This window comes from Geotrypetes seraphini, chromosome 4, assembly GCF_902459505.1.
Source record: "Geotrypetes seraphini chromosome 4, aGeoSer1.1, whole genome shotgun sequence".
Classification (NCBI taxonomy): Eukaryota; Metazoa; Chordata; class Amphibia; order Gymnophiona; family Dermophiidae; genus Geotrypetes; species Geotrypetes seraphini.
In genome coordinates this window covers 207,179,776-207,191,960 of record NC_047087.1, presented here as the reverse complement: position 1 = coordinate 207,191,960, position 12,185 = coordinate 207,179,776, and the positions used below count along the sequence as shown (strand labels likewise).

The following is a 12,185-nucleotide window of genomic DNA, read 5'->3' as shown; positions in this document are numbered from 1 at the left end:
ACACCCCCCTTACTACGCCACTAAATATAAGGGTCCCTTTGTGTTCAGAAAAATATCTTGTGAGCTAGAGGCTTCATTCTGAAACTCATTCTCTTGTTCTCTGAGGCTCCCCCCCTCCCCCCTCACAACACTCTTTCTCTTCCTGAGAGATGCACACACATAACCACAATGCTCATTTTTCTCTCTGACTTTTTCCCTCTCTCTTTGACAAACACAACACTCATTCTCTGACTTTCCCATTAATAACACTCAAGGACGATCACTTAAGGTCAACTTTCAGTACTGTACCCAAAAGATGGAATTGGAAGAAATCCATACGTTTGCTCCAACTCTAAAACAAAACAGCACTGTAAAAGCTCACGGCTTTACAGTAAGAAAAAGGCCTAATCTAATATATATTTCTTTATTTGACTTTGAACATTTGTGTGCCAACCATTAGATATTGGATTTACCAAAGAATGCTGGGTGACAGCTAGAAAAACAATAGAAATATGATTCATTTTAACTGATATTCTAAATCGCTTTAGTTCTTGTTTCTTGGAGGGGAAAAAGATGGTATAGCTATGAAATCTAATGCACTGTCAGGATTTCACTCTTGAATATATGGAGTAAGGGAAAGGTGTCTGCATCATCTGAGAGGCCATTGTTACTCTTGTTTGAGCAGTAGAGCTGTTCACCAATTAAAGACAACAAGGTAGAGCGGAAAAATCTAGTTTTTGGAGGTTGTGATACACATTTACTTCACGACTGTAGCTTTTCATGTTTTGTATCTTCCTTGGCCATCAATCATTTTTTTTTAACTGCAAAGAATTCTTTTTCCACTTGTTTTACAATGGAATTATACGGAGAAAAGAAACTTAATTTTTAACGTGGCACAGCACTAATTGAATAGTAGTCAAGCAATTTTGGCATCTTGTCATTAGTTTGTAATGATGTATGTCAGGAGCATGAACTGTGCCTTTTCTCTTCCCAATTCTAGATATTAACCTGCATAGCTTCTTCTTAATTTAATTTTTTAATTTATTGATTTATTACTAATATATCTAAAATAGTGGAAGTGGGTCAACAAATAATAAATCAATATAAATACTCCACTTTCTGGATTGAGAACATTATCTCAAAGGAAGAAAAGCCTCAGGTTTTATCTTGGTAGAACATAAATGCTCAGACCTCCTTCACCCACATCATTGGCAAAAACTTCAGAAGAGAATGTGTCATTACCACTATTCAGTTTTAATGCAGGACTGAGATACACAGCTGCCTCTGTACTGTGAGGATACAAGTGATATTTAAGCAATAGCCAACGTTTCACGGTATAAAACCATTTCTTCAGGGTATATTGACTTCCACTTTCCCACACAATTCTGTGAAAACAAGTATCTAGAAATGATATTTGTATCCGATTCACATATGATATCTCATAAACGTATCCGACCATGGTACTCACTGAGTTGCTCGCTTGCTCGCTCTCACCAGTGTCCCGTCGCTGCTGTGGTTTCTCATTTGTAATTTAAAGAGAGCTTCACCTATCAATCTACACCACGTCAAATACATGGAGGATGTTGGCCAACCAATGAAGAGCAGCCAACGTCCTCCACATATTTGACGTGGTGTAGATTGAGCTCTCTTTAAATTACAAATGAGAAACCACAGCAGTGATGGGTCGCATAGAAATTGAATACCATTGTACAATAGGAAAGTAACCATTCATACATTCCAAGCTAAAGGAATAGACAAATCATATTATATGCACAATGGGTCAGTAAATCTGAGTCACTGTGCTGCTTAAAGCTGTCTGATTCCTAAATATCTTCTGAAATCCAAAATTTTAGGCAGCTATTAAGACCTTTTTATAAGAGAGTTTTAGATGGACTTGGGTAGGAAGGGCGTTCCAAAGGAAGGGCACAACACAGTAAAATGCACTAGTCTGAGTCATATCTTATCTAGTATTCTGTAAGGATGGAATATGAGGACAATGATCGTTAAGAAAACAATGAAGCCTGGGTGATGCGTGACACAGGATTAAGAGATTGTTCTCTGTGCTCAGGCTTTTGGACTGATTCTGATCCCCTGCAGTTCAAGTAGTGAGCAAAGAAGACAATGAGGGGAGGTGTGAGGGTTGTGAGAATAACTCCCTGCCCTCATTGTCTTCTTTGCTCGGTGCTTGAACTGCAGGACACAGGAGAAAGTAGGGGAACTGACGCATGAACGGCGTGAGCATGCAGCAAATTCTCAAAGTGGCAGCGCACTGTGAAACGTCCGCACAGGAGCTCTGCATTATAGCATCACCCACACATGAGAATAACCGCCTGCTGTCCTTGGATAACATCCGTTACAGAAAAGTAACTGTGGTATCATGTTCAATTTTCAAAGATTTTCACTTTATGAAGTTGCAATAGCTGACAGGCAGTCATGAAGGAATGGATCTGCAATTGTAATCACAGAACACCATCACAAAAAAGTGGCCATAAATCCCAGCAATTGAACTAGGATTACTAAAGGATTTAGGGGAAAAATAGCAAAACAAAACAGGGAGAACACTGAGCCCTGTGGTATACCACTACATAGAGGATATTGACCAATTATTGAAGACAGAAACAGCAAAATTTATCAGAAAAGATCGGAACCACTAAGATGGAACCTCATAATCCAAAGTCTCTGAAACAAGACAGTAGAAAGCTTACAGATCAAAACCTGCAAAGTTTAAGGGAAGATACTGGCCATCTGGTGATGCTGCCCTCTAGGGGGCTAGAAAAGGCAAGAGGAGAGGTTGAACTCCGGAGGAGTCTGTGCAGTGAGGAGGGGGGCACATTGTTGAAAGTTTAACTAAGGTGTCAGATACCTTGGGTAGGCCCTGTTTATTGAGAATTTCTCTAAGTCCTAAATGGGGGTAGGGGAGATGAATCGATTCCTTCATTATCTAATAGTTTTAGTTGTGAAATTTAACTTGTTTTTAATCTTCATTTTAACAATGTTTTCTTTTCACAGTACTCGTTTCTCTTTACTAAAGTGCAGTTCGGGCTTACAGCTACCATGCAGTGATTGCCAAAATTAATGAATGAGAGCTATAAAACCTCTGTGTTACCTGTTAGTTACATTCCCAGCGTTTCTGGAAGCACAGAGAAAAATGATGCAGAATCGTTCAGTCTAAAAACACAGCTAGATTAATGATATGCCTCAGTATTTCTTGATCTATGTGTGGATCCGTGATAGTTTAAATCATTACTAAGTAAACCTGTATTTGATTTTTGTCTCTAGAAGCAAGACATTAGGTGTCACTGGCAATCTTCTGAGCCATTCCATCTGTTTAATCTCGTAAAGCTTTTCAGTTAGAAATGTAATTACAGTACATTACATATTCCCCTGAGAAAACCATGCTCACCAGATCCTTGCTTGCTATGATTTAAAAATGGAGGAAAGTATTTGAAAATAGGGCCAGAAGTCTAATTATAAGGGGGGGGGGATGCAGACCCTTACCAGTGACATTAACTTAAGATGATATGGGAACAAAAACAGTGCAGAGAGGATTATAGCTAATACTTTCAACTGTGTCTTTACATGATAGTCTGCTTGGTCATCTTTCATCAGGGCTGAGATCACTGAGTGGAATTCAGTATGAATGTAAAAAAAAATTAAAAAAAATCATACCCTTTATGACATGATAGAAACTTACAAGATCATGAAGGGTAGAGAGAAGGTAGAGAGGGATAGATTCTTCAGACTGGCGGGGGCAACAAAAACAAGAGGGCACTCAAAAAAATTGAAGGGAGACAGATTCAGAACAAATGCTAGGAAGTTCTTTTTCACTCAGAGGGTGGTGGACACCTGGAATGCGCTTCCAGAGGAGGTGGTAGAGCATAGAGTATGATTTTGGGTTTCAAAATGGAATTGGACTATACAGGACAAAATGTTTTAAGTAAAAGATCACTTACAGGTCATTGACCTGGGGGACCACCGCGGGAGTGGACTGCTGGGCATGATGGACCTATATTCTGACTCGGCAGAGGCGATGCTTATGTTCTTATGCACAGAAAAGGAGATGAAGCAATCATGCATCTCACATGGCTTACCAATTTCCTCTGTGTCTGGAATGATCTTTACTGTGATTTTTTTCCCCCCCTATGGACCAATTGGAAAAACGTAGTGGTGTGGTTCCAAAACTAGTGAACTGAATTAAATGGTTCTTCTGCCAGAACCATTCAACAAAAGGAGAAAAAGAAAGAGGAAACAGACTAAACTGTCAGGTGCACCTTATTGACAGCTAGTGTCACGTCCAATGAAAAATATTGCCTTACCTATGTGGTGAGGCAATTTACACTGGACAATAAAGTTTTTGCTTCTTCAACGCTTTTGGGTGTATCGTACAGATTTTTGGCTGCTGATCACAAAAATCACATTTAAAATTACATATCCCCTACCGTTTTAACATAAAAGTACATTTTTACAATTTCTTGTTATACTTTCAGGCTAATGCAATTAATAATTAAAACTGATGCCAAGATTAAGGGCTCCTTTTATCAAGCCGCGCTAGTGGTTTAACGTGCGTAATACCGCACGCTAAACCGCTAGCCCTAACGCCTCCCTTGAGCAGGCGGTAGTTTTTAGGCCAGCGCGGGGGTTAACGCATGATGAAAAGTCATGCGCGTTAACCCCGCTAGCGCGGCTTGATAAAAGGAGCCCTAAGGAAAGCAATTTTGTCGGTCCACAGATCAGACACATCATTAATGACGAGAGATTTGAAGATCTGTTAGTCAGGCCAGAGAAAATCACCTGGAAAGAATTCAAGGATGTCGTTGAGAATTTTCGGGGCCGTTACAGAGCACCAAGCTACATTATTTTCAGCTGGTTGACAAACTTCTTAAAGCATACAAAACCATGAAATACAACATGTCACTGAAGATGCACTTTCTACATTCACAATTGCACTTCTTCCTGGTAAATCTTGGTGAAGTCAGCGATGAACATGGCGAAAGGTTTCACCAGGACATTGCCACTATGGAAAAAAAAAATGTCAGGGCAACTGGAATCCATCAATGCTGGCTGACTATTGTTGGACACTGCAGCGAGATGCACCAGACACTGAGTACAAATGAAAATGAGCAGGAAAACACTTTAGCCACGGCGAACTATCACACCGTATCAGAAACTTAAAAATTGCATTAAAAATTGTTATAGTCAGTTAAAGATGCTATTGTGTTTCTCAAAATTTGTACATGATGCAGTCAGAGGGAAATTATATTTGGGTTTATTTTGAAGGGGTCTATCATAATCACCAGTTTGGTTTAAGGAAGCAAAACATTTGGAAACATTTATTGTTCAGTGTTATACAGTGTCAATAAGTCAAAGTCATGTAAATGTTTACTTTTATTTTTCCAATGTCATTCTCCCATAATTTTTTTTTTTGAATGAAAAGAAACCAATTCTGTTGAACACTGAACATTTAGAACCATGATAATCATGGGTGGATGTTTTTATATTATCTCTATAATGATTATGAAGAAGGAGTTAACGAGAGGATTGAATTGGTCTATTGAGGGTTACCATATGCAGCAGATACATTCATCTGAATTCAAATGATGAAATGAATGAGAAAATGTTTTCAACTACAGATGCTTGACGTACATGTGCTTGTTTTTTGCTTATGAATGCAAGATTTAAGCAGACAAATTAGTCCTAAATAACACTGGAATCTCTTTAGGTTTAAATATTATTCAGTAAAGCAGTTCTCAAATTGTGAAGACATAATGAGGCATGTAATCTGTGAGGACCACATTGATCCCTACTTTAAATATTGCCATGGGAGTACATTTTTCATGTTATTCTACGGTACATGTCCCCCCTCCTACACACACATAGAGCTCCTTTTACTAAGGTGCGCTAGCATTTTTAGCGCATGCAGAATATTACCGCATGCTACACCGCGCGCTACATGGCTATAACTAACGCCAGCTCAATGCTGACGATAAGGTCTAGCACGCGCTAAAGCCTTAATGCAGCTTAGTAAAAGGAGCCCATAGAGATCTATTTATTTCAGGTAAAATATTTATAGTCTGCACTATATATAAAATCTAAACAGATAACAATAAAACATACTTAACATAAATTACAACTTAAACATAAACAATATATATCAACAAATATCGCCCAAAACAAAACCACCCAGTAACTTATTGGGCTCTTATTAATAAAATATGAATAAATCAAGTAAAGTTTTCCTAGAGGAAAAGTCCAAAGTCTGTTATTGAGAAAGACATGGGGGAAGTCACTGCTTGCCCTGGATCGGTAGCATGGAATGTTGCTACTCTTTGGGATTCCGGAATCTTGCTATTCTTTGAGTTTCTGCATGGAATCTTGATACTTTTTGGGGTTCTGGAATGTTGCTACTCCTTGGGTTTTGGCCAGGTACTAGTGACCTGGATTGGCCACTGTGATAACGGGCTACTGGGCTTGATGGACTATTGGTCTGACCCAGTAAAACTATTCGTATGTTCTTTTGTAAACAAATATGCTTTCAATAATTTCCTGAAAGAAAGCGAAAATGAAATATTGTTCCTGCTTCTCCCCCAATTACCCCCCTCCCAATCTTTGGCTGGTTGGTAAAATATAGTATACGGTGTTCCCCTGCTCGGTTCGCAAATCGCAGACTCACTCATTCGTGGTCTGCTCCAACCGCCTCTTCCTGTAGTAAAGTCGGGCTACACCAATCAGGAGCTGCATGTCAAAGCATGTCCTGATTGGTGTAGCTCAACTTTACTACTGGAAGAGGCGGTTGGAGCAGATTGCGAGTGATTTTCTTCACCCGCTGACGCTCCAGCTGCCCTCTCCTGCCTCCTCTGCCTTTTGAAAGGCAAAAAACTGCATTCACGTTTTTTTGAAATTTGCAGGGGTTTCTGGAACGGAACCCCTGCGAATTTCAGGGGAGTACTGTAATGCAAAGTGACAGGAGGGAAAGACACTAACTCCTACCAATAGTTTAAGATACACCCAGAAACTATCAGCCTGGGAATTAACATAGAGGGACGGAGAAATTACTCAGAACATTATGCTATATCAACTACTATTTGAGAGTAATTTTTTTCCCCTTGGATTTAGTAAATGGCAGGTTAGAGAAAAATGACTCAACATTTGTAAAGCTCTTATTTCTCTTTCAAGGTTATCCACTCATGCATCAAAGTATTAAATGTGACAGTCCTTTGGTGTAAGATGAACTTAGAGAAACAAATGTACATTTCAGAAAATGATAAATTATCTGTGCAGTTCACAAGTTTGGCCTGCTGCTGGTTTAAAGCAGCCCTTATAAGTTTATTTACACACACATTCTTGTTGCAAGGGTTTAGGTGCTGTACTCACCCTATTCAAAAATACAAGACTGAAATATTCTACGCACAGGGAGATGTAAGGAGGAGAAGAGAAAAAGCTGGGAAGGAATTAGATTGGAAATACAGTCAAACCTTGGTTTGCGAGCATAATTCGTTCCAGAAACATGATTGTAATCCAAAACACTCGTATATCAAAGCGAATTTCCCCATAAGAAATAATGGAAACTCAGACGATTCGTTCCACAACCCAAAATCTTTAATACAAAATACTATACGTACTTGTATTGCAAGACCTCACTCGTTTAGAACAGTCACTACACTCTTGCTGCGTCAGAGAGAGAAGAACCATCGGCTGAGTTGTGATGACGTGACGCGTGTATACCGTATGTACTTGTATTGCAAGACATTGCTTGTATATCAAGTCAAAATTTAATAAAATGTTTTGCTTGTCTTGCAAAACACTTGCAAACCAAATTACTTGCAATCCAAGGTTTTACTGTATATCCCACCTCCCCCCCCCCACCACCACACACACATTTTTACGAAGCCATGGTAGAGGTTTCTACTGCGGTCTGGAATACTAAATAGTCCGACGCTGCTCTGACACTCATAGAATTCTATGAGCTTTGGAACATTGTTGGAGCATTTAGCACCCTGGGCCGCAGTAGAAACCCTACCAGGGCTTTTTTTTTTTTTTTTGTGCAAAATATTTCCTCCTATTTTATTTATGGATTTGCTTCCATCCCTTGATTAACTTTCTCAAAGCTATTTAATGTCAGAGAAGTTGGCTTGTTGATGAATGGGTGCCATTGACCCTGAATGCCTGGCCTATCTGTGTGCTATGATTTACGAATACGGATAATGTCAAGGCCAGACTGATTCACTATTTTTTATTTTTTTTTTAACAAGTTCCATAATTTCATCTGCAGTTTTGCTGTTAATAGCCTCTTCCTTCATGTTTCCATTCAAGTATTCTCTCAGTTTGGGAACGTCACATCTCTGTGGTGTTACATATACCACAACGCTAGGATTCTGTTTAGCAAAATCAACCACCTTTTATTCTATAAAGTCTCAGCAAAATCTCCCCTCATGCATAGTCCTCGTGGTTAGCCTGAAAAGCGTGGCTGTGTCCGAGGACCAAGTTTTTAAAAACCTGCCTGCTTTGGAGAAAGCCAACGGTCGCTACCCTAACCATGGCTTAGTAAAAGAGGACCTATAGGAATTTTGATGAGCATGTGTCAAAACTGTTCTTAAGTATGAAAATGATATATGTATTTTCTATATTTCTTAAAATAAGCACTCTAGTTTCAAAAGAATACTACAATACTGTAGTTCTGAATATTCTTAAGAAATACATAGATTTTGCCAAATTACTCCTTTTCTTCTATCCCTGCTGCCACCAGGGACCCAAGCCATATTTTTCCTCATTGTCTCCATATTTCTCTTATCAGCTTTCATTTCTCTTTCCTGCTACTGAACTTCTTGAAACCAGTATGAGTTACTCTAATTGAAAACAAGAGAATTGACCAATGATCTCCACAGACAAATCCAAGAAGAAACAAAAAAACAATGTGGAGAAATGATGTTCCTGAGATGGACTTTATTAATATTAAAATAATATTAAAACTTGGCAAAACCACATAAAAACCTCTAGGCCACAGTCCGCTGAAAAGCTTTGGACCTGGACCCAACACAGTCCGTGTTTCGACATAATATCTTCTTCACGGGTCCCTATGAAGTCCTATGGTAAAGATGCATGGATAAAAATGCCAGTCGGAAAATAACTGATCCGTAAAAGCTGTGTGCAGGACAGGGGTTCAAAAAGCCAAGTGACATAGGAACTCAATGAGCGTCGGGAACAGTGTGGGCCATTCAACATGGCTCCTCGCGCTAAAAACTGCTATCGCAGTTTGATAGAAGAGGGCCATAGAGTTGAGCATATACCAACGGGACCCGTTTCACCCTCGTTTTAAGGCTTCATCAGGCTTCACCTTCAGTAATCACCCCACTCCTGAAGAATGGCCTGGTATTGAAGTACTGGCATCTTTTTTTTTTTTTGTTAGGAAAAAATGCACTGATTTTATTTATTAGCTTAGCTCATATTTTTTCATTGGGGGCTCACGGCAAGTTATATTCAAGTACATTAAGTATTTTGTTGTCTCCTGAGGGCTTACAATTTAAGCTTGTGCCTGAGGTAATGGAAAATGAAGTGACTTGCCTAAATTCATAAGGAGCCTCAGCTGCATTTAAAGTTCACATGCTGCAGCTCTAATTGCTAGACGTCTCTTACATTTTAATTCAGAACCTCTTTATTAAGCTGTGTTAACTCTTTGATAACAGGATTAGCAGCTGCCACTGTATATTAATAGCTTGTGGTAGCATTTTGGAATGTTGAATGCGTATAGCTCATGGTCTCCTATGCTATCTGCTATTTTTGGCCAGCTCAAACTTAGGGCTAGATTCACTAACCTTCCGATCTGTGTCCGATCCGTGTGCGATTGGAGGCAGGCCGCCCAATTCACCAACCATCTTCATGCAAATGGAGGTGATCGGTGGCATGCCCTCAACAGACTGCATGGATCAGATTGAGCCCTGACAATAGTGACAGGAGAAGCAGCCTCCTGTCAATGCTGTCAGGGCTCTGCCGGCTTTATTTATTTATTTTTTTTAAGTAGGCTGCAAAATATCAGACCTATTTAAAAAAAAGAAAAATAAAAGCCTCCCCTGTGCTGAACACCCCCTCGAACTGGCATACCCTTACCCGACCAGCACGGCTTGACCTTACACCCCCGTAAAAGTTGGCAGCAGGAGGGGTGCTCAGTCCCTCCTGCTCCATAGGCCTCTCACCCCCCCAACTGGACTGGATGGCCCACCCCCTGCACGGTCCATATCTAAAAGTTGTGTGCAGGAGGGGTGCTCCATAGGTCTCCCACCCACCCTGCCCGACTGAACGGCCCATCCCCTTGGGAGGCGCCTGAGCCAATCAGAGATTTCCTTAGGCTCAGCCCTAAGAGAGTCCCTGATTGGCTCAGGCACCTCAGGTCCCTCCCAAGGGGGGGAGGAGCCCGAGGCACCTGAGCCAATCAGGGCTTTAGGTTCCTCCCTATGTATCACTTGATGAACCAGGATGGGGCATAAGGCCTAGGCAGACGCGTTGCTGGATTCCGGAGGAGCAGGAGGGACTGAGCATCCCTCCTGCTCCCAACTTGAAGGTAGGGGGGTGCCTGGCCAGGCAGGGGGGAGCCTTGCTGGGGATTGCCGGGCCCAACCAGCAGTGGGCCATCCAGTCCAGTTGGGGAATGGGTGGGAGGCCTTCGGAGCAGGAGGGTCCGAGCACCCCTCCTGCTTCCAACTTTTAAATACGGGCCGTGCCGGGTGTTGCTGGGCCAGCACCGTGGAGGGGGGGCATTGGGGGGGCAGGCCTATGGAGCAGGAGGGACTGAGCACCTTGCTATTTGTGGGTCACTGGGGGGGTGGGATCGTTTGTTGGGGGGAGGCCCTTCAGCCATTTTTTGACAGGCCTGCCTGTCTCTTCATTTTATTTATTTATTTTTTAATGGGGCAGATATTTTGCGTGTGTAACACACAAAAAATATTTGTGCCATGCAAATAAAAAAGACAGGCAGGCTTGTCAAAAAACCTGCAGACCTGTCGGTAACTCAGTTACCAACAGGTCTGCAGCAGTCTGCAGCAGGTTTGCCAATAGTACACCTGATTCAAAATAGTCAAACAATTGTTAGTGAATCAATTGCTTAGCTATTTTTCATGGAGTTTTACTAATATGCATGGGAGGATCGGGATTGAATCGCTATAGGCGTTAGTGAATAGTGCAGGAGGGAAATCTGGTTGCAAACCGATTGGTACATGATCAATTTGCTTTGTGAATCTAGCCCTTAGCTGGCTAAGTTGATTTTAAGCACTAGCCGGATAAGTTTATAGTAGCCAAAGATAGACTAGCTATTTATGTGGCCCAATTTGGCTGCTAAGCTTAGCAATTTCACAGGAAGCTAAGTCTCATGGGATAGCTAACTAGCTGCAGGCTGCTAGTTGCTAATATTCAGTGGCTAACCAGCTTAGTGTTAATTAAGCAGCTAAGAACCATTCCTGGCTGGTTAAATGGCGCTGAATATCGGGCAGTAAGACACCATGTCCAGAATTTAGACGTCCCTTTGAAATGGTTTGCAGATTTATTATCTGATAGGCTGCAAGCAATATGGTGAGACGACACTTAGGATTTTCATCTGGCCTCCTATGGAGTGCCTCAAAGCTCTGTTTTATTCTGTTTTGTTTCAGGTATATCTTGTTGCTTTAAGGAAATAGAAATGCTAAGGACTGAAGCCTATTTTTTTTTGTGGCTGATATCCAGATTACTGCTGCCCGATTCAGGGAAAAAAAATTTGATTTTATTCAGCCTATTGAATCGATTTTTTGCTTCAATTTGATCCGATTTGCTTTTCTCGCCCAATCAGGCATTTTTTTCAAATGTCTTGGCAGGTTTATTTTGTAGTCTTTCCACCCACCCCACCCACCCTTTGCCCTCTCCAAACCCACACCTGTGCAGTGGTGTAAGCAAAATAAACAAAAAATACCTTTCCTCAGATTCTAGATCATGCTTGCTATCTAACACCATCTCTAGCTACATATTACATATCTGACATATTGTAATCACAAAATAGAAAATAAAATTATTTTTTTCTATCTTTTGTTGTCTGGTCATTATATTATTCAAATCATGTTGGTCCCAGGATCTAGATTTGTCTATCTTCTGTTAACTCTTTCACCAGGGTCTCCTGCCCATTTGACATTTTCTTCTTTCTCCATGCTCACTATCCATCTTCCATCTCTGTACTTTCCCTTCCACTGCCA

The 12,185-nt window shown here is 40.8% G+C and overlaps 1 protein-coding gene across 8 annotated transcripts in view; it reads left to right on the top strand.

Annotated features, from left to right (window-relative positions):
- Window positions 1-12,185, top strand: part of GRID1 (glutamate ionotropic receptor delta type subunit 1) — a 1,864,061-nt gene that overhangs the window by 915,610 nt on the left and 936,266 nt on the right. The window lies entirely within an intron of this gene.